This window comes from Monodelphis domestica, chromosome 3 (genome assembly GCF_027887165.1).
Source record: "Monodelphis domestica isolate mMonDom1 chromosome 3, mMonDom1.pri, whole genome shotgun sequence".
NCBI lineage: Eukaryota > Metazoa > Chordata > Mammalia > Didelphimorphia > Didelphidae > Monodelphis > Monodelphis domestica.
Window position 1 is genome coordinate 339,242,533 of NC_077229.1, and position 19,377 is coordinate 339,261,909.

Here is a 19,377-nt window from a genome sequence, read left to right on the forward strand (position 1 = left end):
CAGCGAATTGGATACAGGTTTTGGAAGAACTGAAAATACAATTCAAAACACAATTAAGAGAGGATGAAGACAACCTGGAAAAGAATTTAAAAAGGAAGATAAGTCATCTGGAAACAAAAAACAGTATCTTGAAAGTCAAAATTAATCAGCTTGAAAATGAAACAAAGGAGATTAAATATGATTCAGAGAAGATAAAAGATGACCTCCAAAGAAAATCAGACCAGAAGGTGAAAGATGACCAAAAAGCCAGGGAAGATATCCAGTGTTTAAAAACCAGAATACAACAATTAGAAGCAAGAGACTTCATAAGGGAGGAGGACATTATAAAACAAAACCAAAAAAAGAAACAATTGAGGAAAATATAAAAAAACCTCATTCACAAAACAGAAGATTTAGAAAATCATTCCAGGAGAGGTGACTTAATAATCATTGGTCTACCAGAAGACCATGACAAGAGAAAAAGCCTGGACATCATCCAACAGGAAGTTATCCAAGAAAACTGCCCCAATATTGTAGAACAAGAGGGAAAAGTGGAGATTGAAAGAATTCACAGATAACCTCCTGTACTTAATCCACAACTGACAACACCCAGGAATGTTATAGCCAAATTCAAGAACTATCAGACCAAGGATAAATGTTACAAGCTGCTAAGAAGAAGTCATTCAAATACCATGGAACAGCAGGGAGGAAAAGCACAGGATCTGGCTGCATGTACACTGAAAGACTGAAAGATATGGATTATGATATTCTGGAAAACAAGAGAACTAGGTCTACAACTAAAAATCAACTCCCCAACAAAACTAACTATATTCTTAAAGGGGAAAGTAAGGTAATTTAATGAAATAGAAGAATTCCAAGAATTTGTAAAGAAAAAAAGCAGACCTGAACAGAAAATGTAATGGCCAAGCACAGAACTCAAGAGAATCATCAAAAGATAATTAAGAAAGAGGGAAAAAAGTAAAACAAAACCAAAAATAAATGCAAAAAACTTTATTTAAGAGATTCAATAAGTTAAAATGATATGTATCCCTATAAGAAAAGAGGTCATTGGTAACTCTTAAAAATTTGTTATTATCACCTGGGCAGCTAGAAAAATTACACATATTGGGAACAGTGACAAACTACTTAGGATGAAATGCCAAGACATGAATTATCATATACATATATGTATGCATAGATACATATATATATGTGTGTATATATATATTTATATATATATATATATATATTCAACTAGAGCTAAAAAACAGAGGTTAACAATCAAAGAAATGGGAAAAGCAACAAAATGGGGTAAATTTATATGTCACAAAGAGTCACATGGAGGAAGGGGGGAGAATATCAAAACACTGGAAGGGTAAAGAGATTGGAGATATAAAATACTCAATTCTTAAGTGCAGTGAAATTGACTCAAAGAGGGAAGAGCAATGAAATACATTGGGGCAGAAAATTGAGTTGTGCCCTATAGGGAATTAGAAGGGTAACAAACATACTGATGGGGAGACAAGCAGTACAAGGGAGGGAGAGTATGGAGGTGGTTTAAAAAGACTATAAAGAAAATAAGAGGGGAATAAGAAGGAAAGGAGGGAAGAAAGAGAAATCAAATAAGGGTGGGGATTTGGAGCACTGATTAAAAACAAGTCTGGTGTAGAAGGAAATAGTGAAAGAATAAAGGAGAGGATTAGGAGTGCAATTCAAAATGATGGTAAATACAAAGCTGGTAATCATTCCGCTGAATGGGAATGAAATGAACTCACCCATAAAATGCAAGCAAAGAGCAGAGTGGATTAGAAACCAAAATCCTACCATATGCTATCTAAAAGAAACACACATGAGGGAGGTAGACATGCATAGGGTAATAGTAAGAGGATGGAGACAAATCTATTGGGCATCATCTGATAAAAAGAAGACAGGTGTCACAATCATAATATATGGCAAAGCCAAAGTAAAAATAGATCTAGTCAAAAGAGACAAGGAAGGTAATTACATCCTGACAAAAGGTAATATAGACAATGAGGAAATATTAATACTCAACATGTATGCACCAAATGGCATAGCATCCAAATTTCTAATGGAGAAAATAGTGGAGTTGAAGGAAAAAATAGATAGAAAAACTATACTAGTGGGACACCTGAAACTTCCTCTATCAGAATTAGATAAATCAAACCACAAAAATAAATGAGAAAAAGGTAAGAGAAGTGAGTGAAGTCTTAGAAAAATTAGAGTTAGTAGATATGTGGAGAAAAATTAATAGGGACAAAATGGAATACACTTTCTTTTCAGCAGCACATGGTATATTCACAAAGATTGACCATTTACTAGGGAATAAAAACTTTGCAATCAAGTGCAAAAGAGCATCAATAATCAATGCAACCTTCTCAGATCACAAGGCAATGAAAATCATAAATACTAAAGGTAAATGGAGATGAAAATCAAAAATTAATTGGAAATTAAACAATAGTATTCTTCAAAATTGATTAAAGAACAAATCATAGAAACAATAATTTAATTGAAGAAAATGATGAGGAGACATCCTATCAAAATATAAGGAATGCAGTTACATCTGTACTTAGGAGTAAATTTATATCCTAGATTTAATTAATTAATTATTAAATTAAAATTAAATTAAATTAAAAATTATATAATTAATAATTTAATTATTAAGAAATTAGAGTGGCCAGAGGTCAATGAATTGGGCATGCAAATTAAAAAAAAACTAGAATGTAAACAAATTAAAAATCTTCAGAGGAAGACTAAATTAGAGATCCTAAAAATCAAAGGAGAAATTAATCAAACTGAAAGTCAAAGAACTATTGATTTAATAAATAAGACTAGAAGCTGATACATTGGAAAAAAAACAAATAAAATAGATAAAGTACTGGTCAATCTAATTAAAAAAAGGAAAGAAGAAAAACAAATTGACAGTATCCAAGATGAAAAGGTTGACCTCACCTCTAATAAAGAGGAAATTAAAGCTATAACTAAAAATTATCATATCTAATTATATAGCAATAAATATGGCAATCTAGGTGATATGGATGAATATTTACAAAAGAATAAATTGCCTAGACTAACAGAGGAAGAAATGGACTTCCTAAACAACCCCACACCAGAAAAAGAAATTGAACAAGCCATCAAAGTATTCCCTAAGAAAAAATCTCCAGGTCCAGATGTATTTACGAATGAATTCTATCAAACAATCAAAGAACAACTAATCCCAATCATATATAGACTATTTGACAGAATAAGCAAAAAAGGAGTTCTACCAAATTCCTTCTACCACACAAATATAGTACAGATTCCAAAGCCAGGCTGAACAAAAACATAGAAAGAAAACTACAGTTTTCAATCTCCGTGATTATGACAATCTTCTTAATGAATAAAGATGCAAAACTCTTAAATAGGATACTAGCAGAAAGATTCCAGCAACTCATCACGAGGGTTATTCACTATGACCAGGTAGGATCATACCAGGAATGCAAGGATGGTTCAGTGGTAGGAAAACCATCCACATAATAGACCATATTAACAAGCAAACCAACAAAAATCTCATGATTATCTCAATAGATGCAGGAAAAAGTCTTTGACAAAAGACAACACTCATTCCTATTGAAAACACTAGAAAGTATAGGAAAGAAGGGCCTTTCCTAAAAAAAAAATAAAGAGTATATATCTAAAACCCTCAGACAACATCATCTGCAATGGAGGTAAACTAGAAGCCTTTCCCATAATATCAAGAGTAAAACAAGGATTCCCATTATAATCTGTATTATTTAACTTTGTACTAGAAACACAAGTAGTAGCAATTAGAGAAGATAAAGAAATTGAAGATATTAAAATAGGCAATGAGGAGACCAAGCTATCACTCTTTGCAGATGATATGATGGACTACTTAAAGAATCCTCGAGAGTCAACCAAAAAGCTAGTCAAAATAATCAACAACTTTAGCAAACTTGCTTGATACAAAATAAAACCACATAAATCATAAGCATTTTATATATTTCCAAGCCATCTCAACAACAAGAATTAGAAAGAGAAATTCCATTTAAAATCACCCCAGACCATATAAAACACTTAGGAATCTTTCTGCTGAGACAAACAGAGGAACTATATGAACACAACTACAAAATACTTTCTATGCAATTAAAATTAAATCTAAACAGTTGGAAAACCTGGATTGCTCATGGGTAGAAGAGCTAACATAATAAAAATGGCAATCAATCCTACCCAAATTAATTTACTTATTTATTGTCATGCCCATTGAACTACCAAAAAACTTTTTTTTTCCTGAATTAGGAATAAACATAACAAAGTTCATTTGGAAAAAACAAAAGATTGAGGATATTCAGGGAAATCATGAAACAAAAATGCATAGGAAGAAGGTCTTGCATCCCCAGATCTCAAACTAAACTATAAAGCAGTAGTCACCAAAACAATTTGGTACTGCCTAAGAGACAGAAAGGAAGATCAGTGGAATAGCATAGGGGTAAGTGACCTCAGCAAGACAGTCTATGATAACCCCAATGATCCCAGTTTTTGAGACCAAAATCCACTGTTTGATAAAAAAAAAAAAAACTACTGGGAAAATTGGAAGACAGTATAGGAGAGATTATGTTTGGATCAACCTCACACCCTACACCAAAATAAACTCAGAATGGCTTGAATATAAAGAAGGAAAGTATAAGTAAATTAGGTGAACACAGAATAGTAAACACATCGGACCTTTGGGAAGGAAAATATTTTAAAACCAAGCAAGACTTGGAAAAAGTCACAAAATGTAAAATAAATAACTTTTATTCCATCAAATTAAAAAGGTTTTTGTAGAAACAAAACCAGTGCAACCAAAATTAGAAGGAAAGCAACAAATTGGGAAACAATCTTCAGAAGAAATCCTCTGACAAAAGTCTAATTACTCAAATTTACAAAGAGCTAAATCAATTGAACAAAAAAATCAAGCCATTCTCCAATTAATAAATGGACAAGGGACATGTATAGGCAATTTTCAGATAAAGAAATCAAAATGATTAATAAGCACATGAAAAAGTGCTTTACATCTCTTATAATCAGAGAGATGCAAATCAAAACAACTCTGAGGTATCACCTCACACCTATCAGATTGGCTAACATGACAGCAATGGAAAGTAATGAATGCTGGAGGGGGTGTGGCAAAGTTGGGACATTAATGCATTGCTGGTGGTGTTATGAATTGATCCAACCATTCTGGAGGGCAATTTGGAACTCTGCCAAAAGGACTTTAAAAGACTGTCTGCCCTTTTATCCAGCCTAAGAACTTCTGGGTTTATACACCAAAGAGATAATAAGCAATAAGAGTTGTACAAGAATATTCATAGCTGTACACTTTGTGGTGGAAAAAAAATTGTAAAATGAGGGGATGCCCTTCAATTGGGGAATGGATGAACAAATTGTGGAATATGTTGGTGATGGAATACTATTGTACTCAAAGGAATAATAAACAGGAGGAATTCCATGGGAACTGGAATGATCTCCAGGAACTGATGCAGAGCAAAAGGAGTAGAACCAGGAAAACATTATACACAGAAACCAATACACTGTGGTACAATCGAATGTAATGGAGTTCTCCATTAGTTGCAATGCAGTGATCCTGAACAACTTGGAGGGATCTACAAGAAAGAACACTATCCACATTAGAGGAAAAACTGTGGGAGTAGAAATACAGAAGAACAACAACTGCTTGATTACATGGGTCAGGGGGATATGGTTGGGAACGTAGACTAAATGAATATCCTAATGCAAACACCAACAACATGGAAATTGGTTTTGATCAAGGACACATGTAAAATACCCAGTGAAATTAGGCATCATCTATGGGAAGGGTGCGGGTGGGGGAGGGAGGGAAATAATATAATTCTTGTAATCAAGGAATAATGTTCTAAATTGACTAAATAAATTAATTAAAATAAAAAATAAAAAAATAAAACCCTTGATTTTTTCCATTGTTGATTAATGGTAGCATGTATTAAATATTTTTATATGTAAGATGAAGTTATTGATAGTAGTAAATTTCCATTTATATTACATGGTTCATATATAATATGTCTTATAGTTATACTTACCTATATACACACATATATAGTATTATATATATATATACATATACATATATACATACCTATGTTTCTCTGTATTTATGTCTGCATGGATAATTATACATAAACAGTTTTTTTAATATCCATTTTGATAGTTCAGATTCTAAATATATTTCATTAACACAGTTTTTATAAGTACCATCAGGAAACTATCATCATCATCATCATCAAAGCTTTCATCAGTAAATTTTTCAGTTGTTTCAACTCAAGAAACCTTACTATTGGAAAGAAAAGACTATAACTCATTTTGATGAAGGTAGTATTCACAATAAAAAACTGAATAATCACAAGTCTTTCAATTATTGAAACTAAATAAGAAGATACCTAAAAGGGAACATAGCTTTACTTTATTTGTCTTAATTTGTTTCATTGTTTTGTTTTTAATGTGAATGTAAGCTGGACCATTTTATTAGTGTGTGAGAATTCACAATTCAAAACCTAGCCTAACTAATTCAATTTGTCAGCTCTTCTCTAATTTACAGTCTTCAAGAGTTATTTTGGGTCTTGATAGCTTAGATAATTCATCCATTATTGAAGAGTTACAATGTTAGATATAGGGCTTAAATCCATTTCTTTCCAAATTCAAGAAAAACCCCTTGCCTTCTTTCACATCCTGTCTCTATAAAAGGGAATAAGGATAAAATAGTATAATTAGCAAATAGTGAAGCTAATGTGATTCATTTTTACTGGTACAATAAAAATATTTAAAAAGTAAATACTTTATATATGCAAATTTTACATATGTGTATGTATGTGCATGCGAAAAGCATGACCTAGAAGAGAGTATACTAAATTTAGTGAAGAATAGCTAGTTTTTAATTCTACCTTAATTACTTATACCAATATCAGTTTAGGCAAGATAATTAGCCTCTCTAAACCTCTAATTTCTTATCTGTACAATTATGTTAAAATGGCACATTATAAATCCTAATAAATAAAATCATTAAAATTTAAAGCAATTTTATAGCTGCCTATATTCTTTCTCAATCTTTTTTAAAAGTAACTACAAGACTGTTTAATAAAGTAAAATTATATTCACAATTTAAATAGTATTTATATATTAATAATTGAAATGTATATTAATTCCATTAATTGCTATAATTTATAAATTAGAAGCTTTTATTCTTTAAAATTTTGAGTTAGACTTTACCTAGATAAAGTAATTTATATAATGAGTAATTTCTAAGTAATTCTTCCTCAAAATTAGTATAATTCCCTCAATAATACAGCATGCATTCACATTCAAATATTAAGATGAATAGCATTTTATCTCTATCATGAAATAAATACTTTCATTGCTCTCTCTTCAATAAATGTCACTATGCGAAAGTGGCAGATTTTAGCAATAATATGTTATGTTGAATGGATTCTAGTACTTAGAGTTCAATGATTCATTCTCTTGGCGTTTTGTTCTAACATGATTGGATATGGATTTGCAAGACCATAGAAGGGATTTATTAATTTGTGTTTATTGATCTGTCATTGAACAACTTGATAATGAACTTGACTTTTATAAAAAACATTCAAAATGAGAAGTACTATAAATTGAGGAGATTGATATTTTAAAATTATGGTTCACATTTTGCTTGTTATGTTGTGTTTTTTACTATGAAAGAAATCTGGACCATTTTATTGCTTGAGAGAACTCCCAATTCAGGGACTCCACTAACTAAAGCAATTTGTCAGCTTACCTCTAATTTTCTGTCTTTGAGAATCATTCATTGTACTGATAGCTTAGACAGTTCACCTATAATCAAACAGTCACAATGTCAGATGTAGATTGCATGATATATGAAACTAAATATATCTCAGGTGAAATGGTTAGGAAATATAGTTTTCCAGATATGTGAGGTTGTATGAGATATCTTTTCATGGGCAACTACATTCCTCTAAAGTTTGAAAGTTTTGTTGTTTTGCTTTATGTCAGTAATGTAATTGGAGAAAACTATTAACCTAGGAGGTAGAACACCTGAGTTTCAGTAAGTATTCTGTCTTTTATCAACTGTATGAATTTAGTCAAGTAAATTCAACATCTGTAAATATGAATTTCCTCATCAATAATATGTTTAGAATATTACCTTTATTACCTGTCTTATAAAAATTTTTATACCTACTTGGTATATAATAAATCCTTCTGGAATGATTAATTGATTAAAAGAGTGCTATTCTCAAAATCAATAATAAGATCTAGGTCTTAGTCATAGCTTTGTCAATCCCTATTTGGCAGATATTGGACAAGTTACTTGAGTTTTTTAGACCCTAGTTTCCTCATACTTCCAATTTTTAACTGATTGGATGATCCCCAAGAATCCTTTTGGCAGGAGAATTATATTGGTTTCTCTCAGAGTATCAGTGAAAGAAAGAGTTTTTGAGAGAGGAAAAAAAAAACTTCATTGCAACTAAATATATAAATGTCTTAGTATAAGTAAAACTTAATAGGATGTAGGAAGTAAACACAAAGAGACCTTATAAAGAATTTGCTTATATTTTAATTGTATATTTTTTCTGTGATTAGTCCTAAAACAGGTATTCATCAAGTTTTATATTGAATATACCAATTTATAAGCAATTATTTGATTATGATTCTTTAACTGTATAGTACTAAAAGTTTTAAAATGTACTATATTTTAACCTCTTAAGTTTACAATACTAATCATCTCAAAAAATTCTCAGTTAATTCAAAGATGGTCATATCCAATTCTAGATTATCCAAAGTAACAATCATGTATCTACAGATTTTCTATTGTGAAGCCTCTATTTTAAAAAGATTTTCAGGTACTATAATGGAAACAATGGTCTCTAAGTGTTATCATGCAAATTTCGTTCAGCATACTTCACACAGGTTATTTAAATTCTACCAAATTCAGCTTGGTTTGCTTTGCTGCATTTTTCTGGTATCTTTGAAACATTACTAATTAAAGTTTTCTTGTCTTAGTAATACTTAGTATTTTTTTTCTTCCTGTCAATGGAGAATTATTTCATTAATGTATTTTCTCATAAAGAATTCTATGAAAAACTGTATATTGCATGTATTTGTTCTTAAAACTAAATAAATGATGACCCCACAAATGCTGTCTTTTTTTCTGGAGCCTCAGAACATTCACTCATCACTTTTCCCCCTTAACAAGTGCTGGATTTTATGATGTTAATAGGAGCTAGATCTGCCAGCAGCAGGTATAGAAAAGGAACAATGTTAACAGATGAGGCAGAAAACAATGTACTGTGATGAAAAGAATTAAAACCAGTCTGTATGAATAGGAAGAAATAAACTATAGTTAACATAGGGATTTTTGTGGTTAGATGAAGCAATGATTTAAGATGAGGTAAATTGTGAAATCATTAACATTAGAAATTCATTATTCATTCATAACCTGGTTCAAAAGAGAGGAGAGACAGAGAGATAAATCTGGATGAATTGTTATAACCTTGACTGAGGTTTTAAGGAAAAAAATATTTTGTTAATTATACTTCCCTGGCATACATGCAGAAAAAGTAATCCCATACGAAGCACGTTCCACCAGAACCATCTGTAAAATGAAATTTGTCTACTGATGGTAGTGAATCTGTATAGATTTGGGTTGACTGTTTTTTTTTGCCAATTTGTTTAGTTCAATCATCATTAATGATATTTTTCTTCACATTTTTTTAAACTGGCCAAATCATAAGATTTGAAATAGATAAGATAACTTAAAAGATGAATTTAAGAGTGGTGTACTAAGAGATTTTGGCATGAAAAATATAGATACAGGAAAGTATTTAGAATTCTATTGTGTTTTCCAGTCAAGATGGCGGCTTAGAAAGAGCTAAAGTTCAGAGCTCCAAAAACACTTCCTTACCTATTTCAAACTGTATGTTCCTAGGGCACACAAATTTAAAATGAAAACCAGAATAGACCCCGGGAACCCTCCTCCTGGACCTGGATCAAAAGGTATGGCCCCCCAAAAGCCAGTACCCTAGATCACTCGGATCTAAGGGGTAGGCAGAAGGAAGATCCCAGGACCCATCCTCCCCAACCCAGAGCACCGAGTCTGAGGCAGCAGCGGGTACCTCAGGGTGGGCAAAAGGACCTCAGGGCCGGCTATTCTGAAGGCCGTATTCTGAAAACAACCTGACCCAGTCACAGGGGCACCCAACACAGCAGTGAAATAGAGAGAGATGGGAGGGAGCCTGTAGCCCCCTGGTTGAATCCTTCCATCTGAGTCTCAAGGAAGGTCCCTGCATCGGGGCATACTCAATTCAACCCAGCTGAAGTTAATCCTATCAGGAAACCTCGGAGCTCCAGGAAGCCATGGCCCCTGCCCGTCAGACTGCAGGGTCTTCTGGCTGGCAAAGTCATTGAAATATATCACGGAGAGTGCCAAGCCAAGCTCAGAGCTTAGAAGTAAGGCAACAGAGAAGCATTGGGAGGGAACTGAGGAGGGCAGTAACACCGAAACACCGAAACACCAGCAATTTCTGGCTTCCCGAGGAAGACAGAACAGCTGCAGACAACTGACAATTTGCCTGGGGCTAAAGCCTCTGAACACCAGACAGATAAAAGAAGAGCCAGCCCACCTCACTCACATAGAGATGGCAAACAGCACAGAAGCACAAAAGCATCAAAACAACAACAAAAACAAGAAGAAAGGGGGCAATATTGGACACATTTTATGGAGCAAAAATACAAAATACAGAGGAGATAGAAGAGGAAACACAAGGAAATGCGCCGAAATCTTCCAAAGGAAATGGAAACTCTCCACAAACTCTTGAAGAATTTGAATCAGAAATGATCAAAAAGATGGAAGCCTTCTGGCAGGGAAAGTGGGAAATAATGCAAAGGAATTTCACGCAACTACAAAACCAGTTTGACTAAACTGAAAAGGAAAACCAGGCTTTAAAGGTCAGAATTAGGGAACTGGAAGACAATGATCTTGAAAAAGAGCAAGAAACAATAAAGCAAAGCCAAAAGATCAAGAAATTAGAAGACAACATAAAATATCTCACTGACAAGGTGACAGACTTGGAAAATAGAGAAAGAAGAGATAATTTAAGAATAATTGGACTAATGAAAAAGCCAGAAATAAAGAGCAAACTCGACATTATAATACAAGATATAATTAAAGAAAATTGCCCAGAGATTCTAGAACAAGAGGGCAATGCAGCTACTGAAAGAGCTCACAGAACACCTCTACACAAAATCCCCAAAAGACAACTCCCAGAAATATAATTGCCAAATTCCAAAGCTTTCAGGCAAAAGAAAAAATCTTACAAGAAGCCAGAAAAAGACAATTTAGATATAAAGGAATGCCAATCAGGGTCACACAAGACATTGCAAGTTCCACTCTGAATGACTGTAAGGCATGGCACATTATTTTCAGAAAGGCAAGAGAGCTGGGTCTTCAACCAAGAATCAGCTATCCAGCAAAACTGACTATATACTTCAAAGGGAAAGTATGGGCATTCAACAAAATACAAGATTTCCAAATTTTTGCAAAGAAAAGACCAGAGCTCTGTGGAAAGTTTGATATCGAAAAACAAAGAGTATGGAATACCTGAAAAAGTAAATATTAAGGAAAGGGAAAAGGAGAAAATTATTATCTTTTCTTTTATTCAAACTCTCTTCTATAAGGACTACATTTATATCAATCTATATATATATTAATAAATGAAAAATGTAACGTGTAAATAGGGGGAGAAGAAAAATCAAATAGAATAATCTTTCTCACACAAATATTCACATGGGAAGGGGAGGGGAAGAAAACTCCTATAAGAAGAAGAGGAGGAGAGTTTTTACTTAAACCTTACTCTCAGGGAAATCAACTCTGAGAGGGAAAAACATCCAGATCCATTGGGATCTTGAATTCTACCTTACCCAACAAGGGCAGGGAGAAGGGAAAACCAAGGGGGGGAGGGGGAGAGCAAACACAAAAAGGGGAGGGAAGGAGATGGGGAGGGGGAGGGAACAAAAAGGAAGGAGCTAGAAAGGGAAACATATCAAGGGAGGGGACAAGAAGGACCGATTTAAAGCAAATCACTGGCTTAAAAGATTAGAGCTAAAGAAGAAAGGTTAGAAGGTTAGAATTAGGGAAGGATATCAAAATGCCAGAGAATTCATAAGTCGCAATCATAACTTTGAACGTGAATGGGATGAACTCACCCATAAAATGTAGACGAATCACAGAATGGGTTAGAATCCAAAACCCTACCATATGTTGTCTTCAAGAAACACACATGAGGCAGGTAGACACCCACAAGGTCAGAATTAAAGGATGGAGTAAGACCTTCTGGGCCTCAACTGATAGAAAGAAGGCAGGAGTGGTAATCATGATATCTGATAAAGCCAAAGCAAAAATAGACCTGATCAAAAGGGATAGGGAAGGTAATTATATTTTGTTAAAAGGGACTCTAGACAATGAGGAAATATCACTAATTAACATGTATGCACCAAATAATATTTTAAAAAATAGCACCCAAATTTCTAATGGAGAAACTAGGAAAATTGAAGAAATAGAGAGAAAAACAATATTAGTGGGAGATTGAACCAACCGTTATGTTATCAAATTTAGATAAATCAAAATAAATAATAAATAATAAGAAGTAAAAGAAGTGAATGAAATCTTAGAAAAAAATAGAGTTAATAGATATATGGAGAAAAATAAATAGGGACAAAAAGGAATACACCTTCTCAGCACCACATGGCACATTCACAAAGATTGACCATACATTAGGTCACAGAAACATGGCATACAAATGCAGAAAAGCAGAAATAATAAATGCAGCCTTTTCAGATCACAAGGCAATAAAAATAATGATCAGTAATGGTACATGGAACACCAAATCAAAAATTAATTGGAAATTAAACAATATGATACTCTAAAATCATTTAGTTAGAGATGAAATCACAGAAACAATCATTAATTTCAACAAGGAAAATGACAATGGTGAGACATCCTTTCAAACCTTTTGGGATGCAGCCAAAGCAGTAATCAGAGGTAAATTCATATTCCTGAGTGCATATATTAACAAACTAGGGAGAGCAGGGATCAATCAATTGTAAATGCAAATAAAAAAAAACTCAAAAGCGATCAAATTAAAAACCCCCAAATAAAAACCAAACTAGAGATCCTAAAAATTAAGAGAGAAATTAATAAAATAGAAAGTGATAGAAGTATTGATTTAATAAATAAGACAAGAAGCTGGTACTTTGAAAAAACAAACAAAATAGACAAAGTACTGGTCAATCTAGTTAAAAAAGGAAAGAAGAAAAGCAAATTAACAGCACCAAAGTTGAAAAGTGGGACATTACCTCCAATGAAGAGGAAATCAAGGCAATCATTAAAAATTACTTTACCCAATTATATGGCAATAAATACACCAATCTAGGTGATATGGATGAATACATACAAAAATACAAACTGCCTAGAATAACAGAAGAAATAGAATTCTTAAAATAATTCCATATCAGAAAATGAAATCCAACAGGCCATCAAAGAACTCTCTAAGAAAAAATCCCCAGGGCCTGACATATTCACAAGTGAATTCTATCAAACATTCAGAGAACAGTTAATCCCAATACTATACAAACTATTCGACATAATAAGCATAGAGGGAATTCTACCAAACTCCTTTTATAACACAAACATGGTACTGATTCCAAAACCAGGCAGGTCAAAAGCAGAGAAATAAAATTATATACCAATCTCCCTAATGAATATAGATGCAAAAATTTTAAATAGGATACTAGCAAAAAAGCTCCAGCAAGTGATCAGAAGGGTCATCTACCATGATCAAATAGGATTTATACCAGGGATGCAGGGCTGGTTCAATATTAGGAAAACCATCCAAATAATCGACCATATCAACAAGCAAACCAAAAAAAATCACATGATTATTTCAATAGATGCAGAAAAAACCTTTGATAAACTACAACCCATTCCTTTTAAAAACACTAGAAAACATAGGAATAGGTGGGTCGTTCCTAAAAATAATAAACAGTATATATCTAAAACCATCAGCTAATATCATCTGCAAAGGGGATAAACTAAATGCATTCCAAATAAGATCAGAAGTGAAACAAGAATGCCCATTATCACTTCTACTATTTGACATTTTACTAGAAACACTAGCAGTAGCAATTAGAGAATAAAAAGAAATTGAAGGCATCAGAATAGTCAAGGAGGAGACCAAGTTATCCCTCTTTGCAGATGACATGATGGTCTACTTAAAGAATCCTAGAGATTCAACCAAAAAGCTAATTGAAATAATCAACAACTTTAGCAAAGTTGCAGGATAAAAAATAAACCTGCATAAGTCATCAGCATTTCTATACATCTCCAACACAGCTCAGCAGCAAAACTTGATACAGAAATCACATTCAAAATCACCTTAGACAAAATAAAATACCTAGGAATGTATCTCCTGAGACAAACACAAGAACTATATGAACACAACTACAAAACACTCTCCACACAACTAAAACTAGACTTGAGCAATTGTAAAAAACATTAACTGCTCATGGGTAGGATGAGACAATATAGTAAAAATAACCATCCTACACAAAATTATCTATGTATTTAGTGCCATACCCATGGAACTTCCAAAAATTTTTTTTTACTGATTTAGAAAAAAAAAACATAACAAAGTTCATTTGGAATAACAAAGGATCAAGGATATCCAGGGAAATAATGAAAAAAAAAATACAAAGGAAGGGGGCCTTGCAGTCCCAAATGTCAAAGTATATTACAAAGCAGCAGTCATCAAAACAATTTGGTACTGGCTAAGAGACTGAAAGGAGGATCAGTGTAATAGACTTGGGGCAAGTGACCTCAGCAAGATAATATATGATAAATCCAAAGATCCCAGATTTTGGGTCAAAACTGGGAAAATTGGAAGACAGTGTGAGAGAGATTAGGTTTGGATCAACACCTCACACCTTACACCAAGATAAATTCAAAATGGGTGAATGACTTGAACATAAAGAAGGAAACTATAAGTAAATTAGGCAAACACAGAATAGTAAAAATGTCAGAACTTTGGGAAGGGAAAGACTTTAAAACCAAGCAAGATATAGAAAGAGACACAAAATGTAAAATAAATAATTTTGACTACATCAAATTAAAAAGGTTTTGTACAAACAAAACCATTATAACTAAAATCAGAAGGCAAGCAACAAATTGGGAAGCAATCTTCATAAAAATCTCTGACAAAGGTTTAATTACTCAAATTTACAAAGAGCTATATCAATTGCACAAAAAATCAAGCCATTCTCCAATTGATAAATGGGCAAGGGACTTGGACATGCAGTTCTCAGCCAAAGAAATCAAAACTATTAATCAGCACCTGAAAAAGTTCTCTACATCTCTTTTAATCAGAGAGATGCAAATCAAAACAACTCTGAGGTATCACCTCACACCTAGCAGATTGGCTAACATGACAGCAAAGGAAAGTAATGAATGCTGGAGGGGATGTTGCAAAGTAGGGACACTAATTCATTGCTAGTGGATTTGTGAATTGATCCAATCATTCTGGAGGGCAATTTGGAACTATGCCCAAAGGGCAATAAAATACTATCTGCCTTTTGATCCAGCTATAGCACTGCTGTGTCTGTACCACAAAGAGATAATAAAGAAAAAGACCTGTACAATAATATTCATAGCTGCACTCTTTGTGGTGGCCAAAAATTGGAAAACGAGGGGATGCCTCTCAATTGGGGAATGGCTGAACAAATTGTGGTATATGTTGGTGATGCAATATTATTGTGCTAAAAGGAATAATAAAGTGGAGTAATTCCATGGAGATTGGAACAACCTCCAGGAAGTGATGCAGAGCAAAAAGAGTAGAACCAGTAAAACATTGTACAAAGTGACTAATACACTGTGGTACAATCAAAGGTAATGGACTTCTCCATTAGGGTTAGTGCAATGTCCCAGAACAACTTGCAGGGATCTAAAAATCAGTATCCACAAGGTGAGGATAAACTGTGGGAGTAAAACAACCGATGAAAAGCAACTGCTTGACTACAGGGGCTGAGAGGAAATGACTGAGGAGAGACTCTAAATGAACACTGTAGTTCAAACACCAACCACATGGAAATAAGTTTGAATCAAGAACACATGTGAAACCCAGTGGAATTGTGTGCCGGCTATGGGAGAAATGGTGGGAGGGGGTCTGGGGGAGGAAAAGAAAATGATCATTGTTTCCAATGCATTATGTTTGTAAATGACCAAATAAAATAATTTTTTTTAAAAAAAGAATTATATTGTGTCTATTTTTCCATATTTAACTTCTCACTTAGCATTTAGAAACATATACAAGCCAGTCTGATAAAGATGAATATAAGTCAGTCAGAAGCAGGGGAACTGGGGAAATAATCAATAGTAAAATGATCTCCTAAGCTCAGATGTTAATGTTGGGTGGTCACTGAACAAAGAATATGCAAAAGTATAGGAGAGTTTGGAATTGCATACTGTTCATAGAGTTCCAAAAGATTTCTTGTAGCTTGCATTTCTTTATTTATAACCAAAACCAAATCATTCAGAGAAAATGAATAAAAAGTATCTTTCCTTCTATGCTCCTGAAAGCTTATGTGTATTCCTCAATGGATTAATTAAAACCTATCAGTCTGATAAATAAATGGAAAAGTAAATTTAGCTATTGTTTGCTGATAGATCTTTTTAGAAATTGATTCCACAAAATTTCCAAATCTATTTTTTCTAACTATCCTTTTCTAACACTTAAAATGATTAATAGAGTTAGGAAAAAATGTCACATTTAATCAGTAAGTGACAAAACTAATGCTTATAATTTAATCCATTTCATAAATTTGAAGACATTTCTAATGATGAAGAATTCATGAAATGAATTTTGTAAAAATATTTGTTTTGGGGGCAGCTGGGTGGCTCAGTGGATTGAGAGTCAGGCCTAGAGATGGGAGGTCCTAGGTTCAAATCTGATCTCAGACACTTCCCAGCTGTGTGACCCTTTGCAAGTTCACTTGACCCCCATTGCCTAGCCCTTATTGCTCTTCTGCCTTGGAGCCAATACAAAGTATTGACTCCAAGATGGAAGGTAAGGGTTTTAAAAAAATATTTATTTTAAAAAACATATACTTATATAAGGTCATAGACTTTTATAACTTGACACTTTAAAAATACTGAGATAATAAAAGATTACTGATCTAGGCAATTTGAACTAAACAAATAAAAGATGCCTTCCATTCTGAAAATAATAATCCAATAATTCTTCTAAATATATAAATTAAAAATTGTTGTAACATTATATAGTAAATCTCTTAATTTTTTCTTTCCATAAATTTTACTTTAAATAATAGGATGTTTAGATTATTTTATTTAATTTTATTAATTTTCAACTTGTAAATTTTACATAAAAATTAAATAAAAATTCAAATTTTACAAGTCAGTGTAAGAACTCCCTTTCAAATAAACCATAGAAGAAATACTAAAATATCAATATAAAGAGAAGGGGGGAAGAAAGCAAAGAAGCAAGGAAGTAGGTAGCAGAGAGACAGATTAATATAGCATCTTCAATTAGCTCAATATTTTCTTAAAAATAATACTTGTTACTTTTTTGGGGGGAGAAAATATATGTATGTATGTATGTATGTATATGTATATATGTATCAGTATTGATATATATCCACACTGGGTTGATCAGGGTAGGGTTGTTGAGTTGAACTCCAAAGTTACTAAAATACATCTAATATTCATATATATATATATATATATGTGTGTGTGTGTGTGTGTGTGTGTGTGTGTGTGTGTGTGTGTACACATTAATTCATCAAAAAGGATTTATTGTCTCTCTCTGAAACCTAACATGGACATAAGAAGCTAAAGATATTAGCAAAATTTTAATTTTCATGTCAATAAATTGTTGCAGAGTCCTAAAATATTTCTAGTATGACTCTGCTCATTCCTAGTTTTGTGTACAATTGTAAAAACTCACTGGAAATTAACTGAACCCAATCTGTAAAACTGGAATAATTTTATTGATGATTCCTATTTCAGGGATTTATGAGAATTAAATGAGTATGGTATTTTAAAGAGCTTTGAAAATTATAACAGACTATTTTTAATTGGGTATTCTTAATATTTTTTCTATAAATGAAATTTGTGACCAAATGTTTTATGTAGAAATTTATGTGAATTCATATTATGTGCCTATAATCCTCTTATTCTACTAGTACAGGTATTTTTATCCCTTTTTATATGTATGAAAAATGAAGCTTAGAGAGAAATTATCTTAACAATTACTTTCTTACAATCACTTTACAATACAGCTAGTATTTGGGAAGTTTAGTAATACTATGGATTCTCATATCCTCAAAATATTACAAAAATCTTGTAGCTTGAAAATGAATTACTAACTTATTGTCCCAAATATAGCCCCTAATCATATATCTATCTATCTATCTATCTATCTATCTATCTATACACATATATACATACATAATATATATGTAAGAATTAAATTAACATTTCTACCCATATATATATATATATATATATATATATACATATATATTTATAAAGTTTATTAGAAAGGGTAGACAATCATAGTTTTAAATCTCATCATTCCTCTAAGTAACCTGACCACAAGTTGCCTAGCCTACCAGTCCCTTCCTCTTTCCCCCTTACCTGCCTGCTTTTTTCCTGTTTTTGTTCAAAAGCAAAAAGCCTTGAAAGGACCTGCCCCCTCATTTTTATTGATGTAGAGCCCATAATGGTCTCAGACCTGGCATAACTTTGTTATGTGAGGAATGTTAATGGATAGGTCAGGCTACTCAAGAGGGGGTGGGAATGAACTTCCTTGGCATATATGTGTGTATGTGTGTGTGTGTGTGTGTGTGTGTGTGTGTGCATGTAACTATGTAAGTGTTTCTCTAGATGATAAAATAAATCTGATTCCCATCTTCCTTGTGTCAGAACTGGAAATAATGGATGATAGTTATAAAGAGGAAAATTTAGCTTTTCTATAAGATCAAAGATTCCTAACAAGGTGAGATTTCTTAAAGTTTAAAAGACTGCTTTTAAACTTAATGGATTATTCTTTACTATAGAACTAGAATTGAGGGCTGGATGACCATTTATAGGATATGCCACGATGCTAGAGTTTCATTTAGGAGTGGTGGGGGTGTTGAGTTGAACTCCATAGTAATTCAGATCAGTTTCACATCTGGAATCATATTATTCTTTAAACCATAAACAAATATTCAGATAAATATTCTTTCCATTTAAAATGATGGAACCTATAT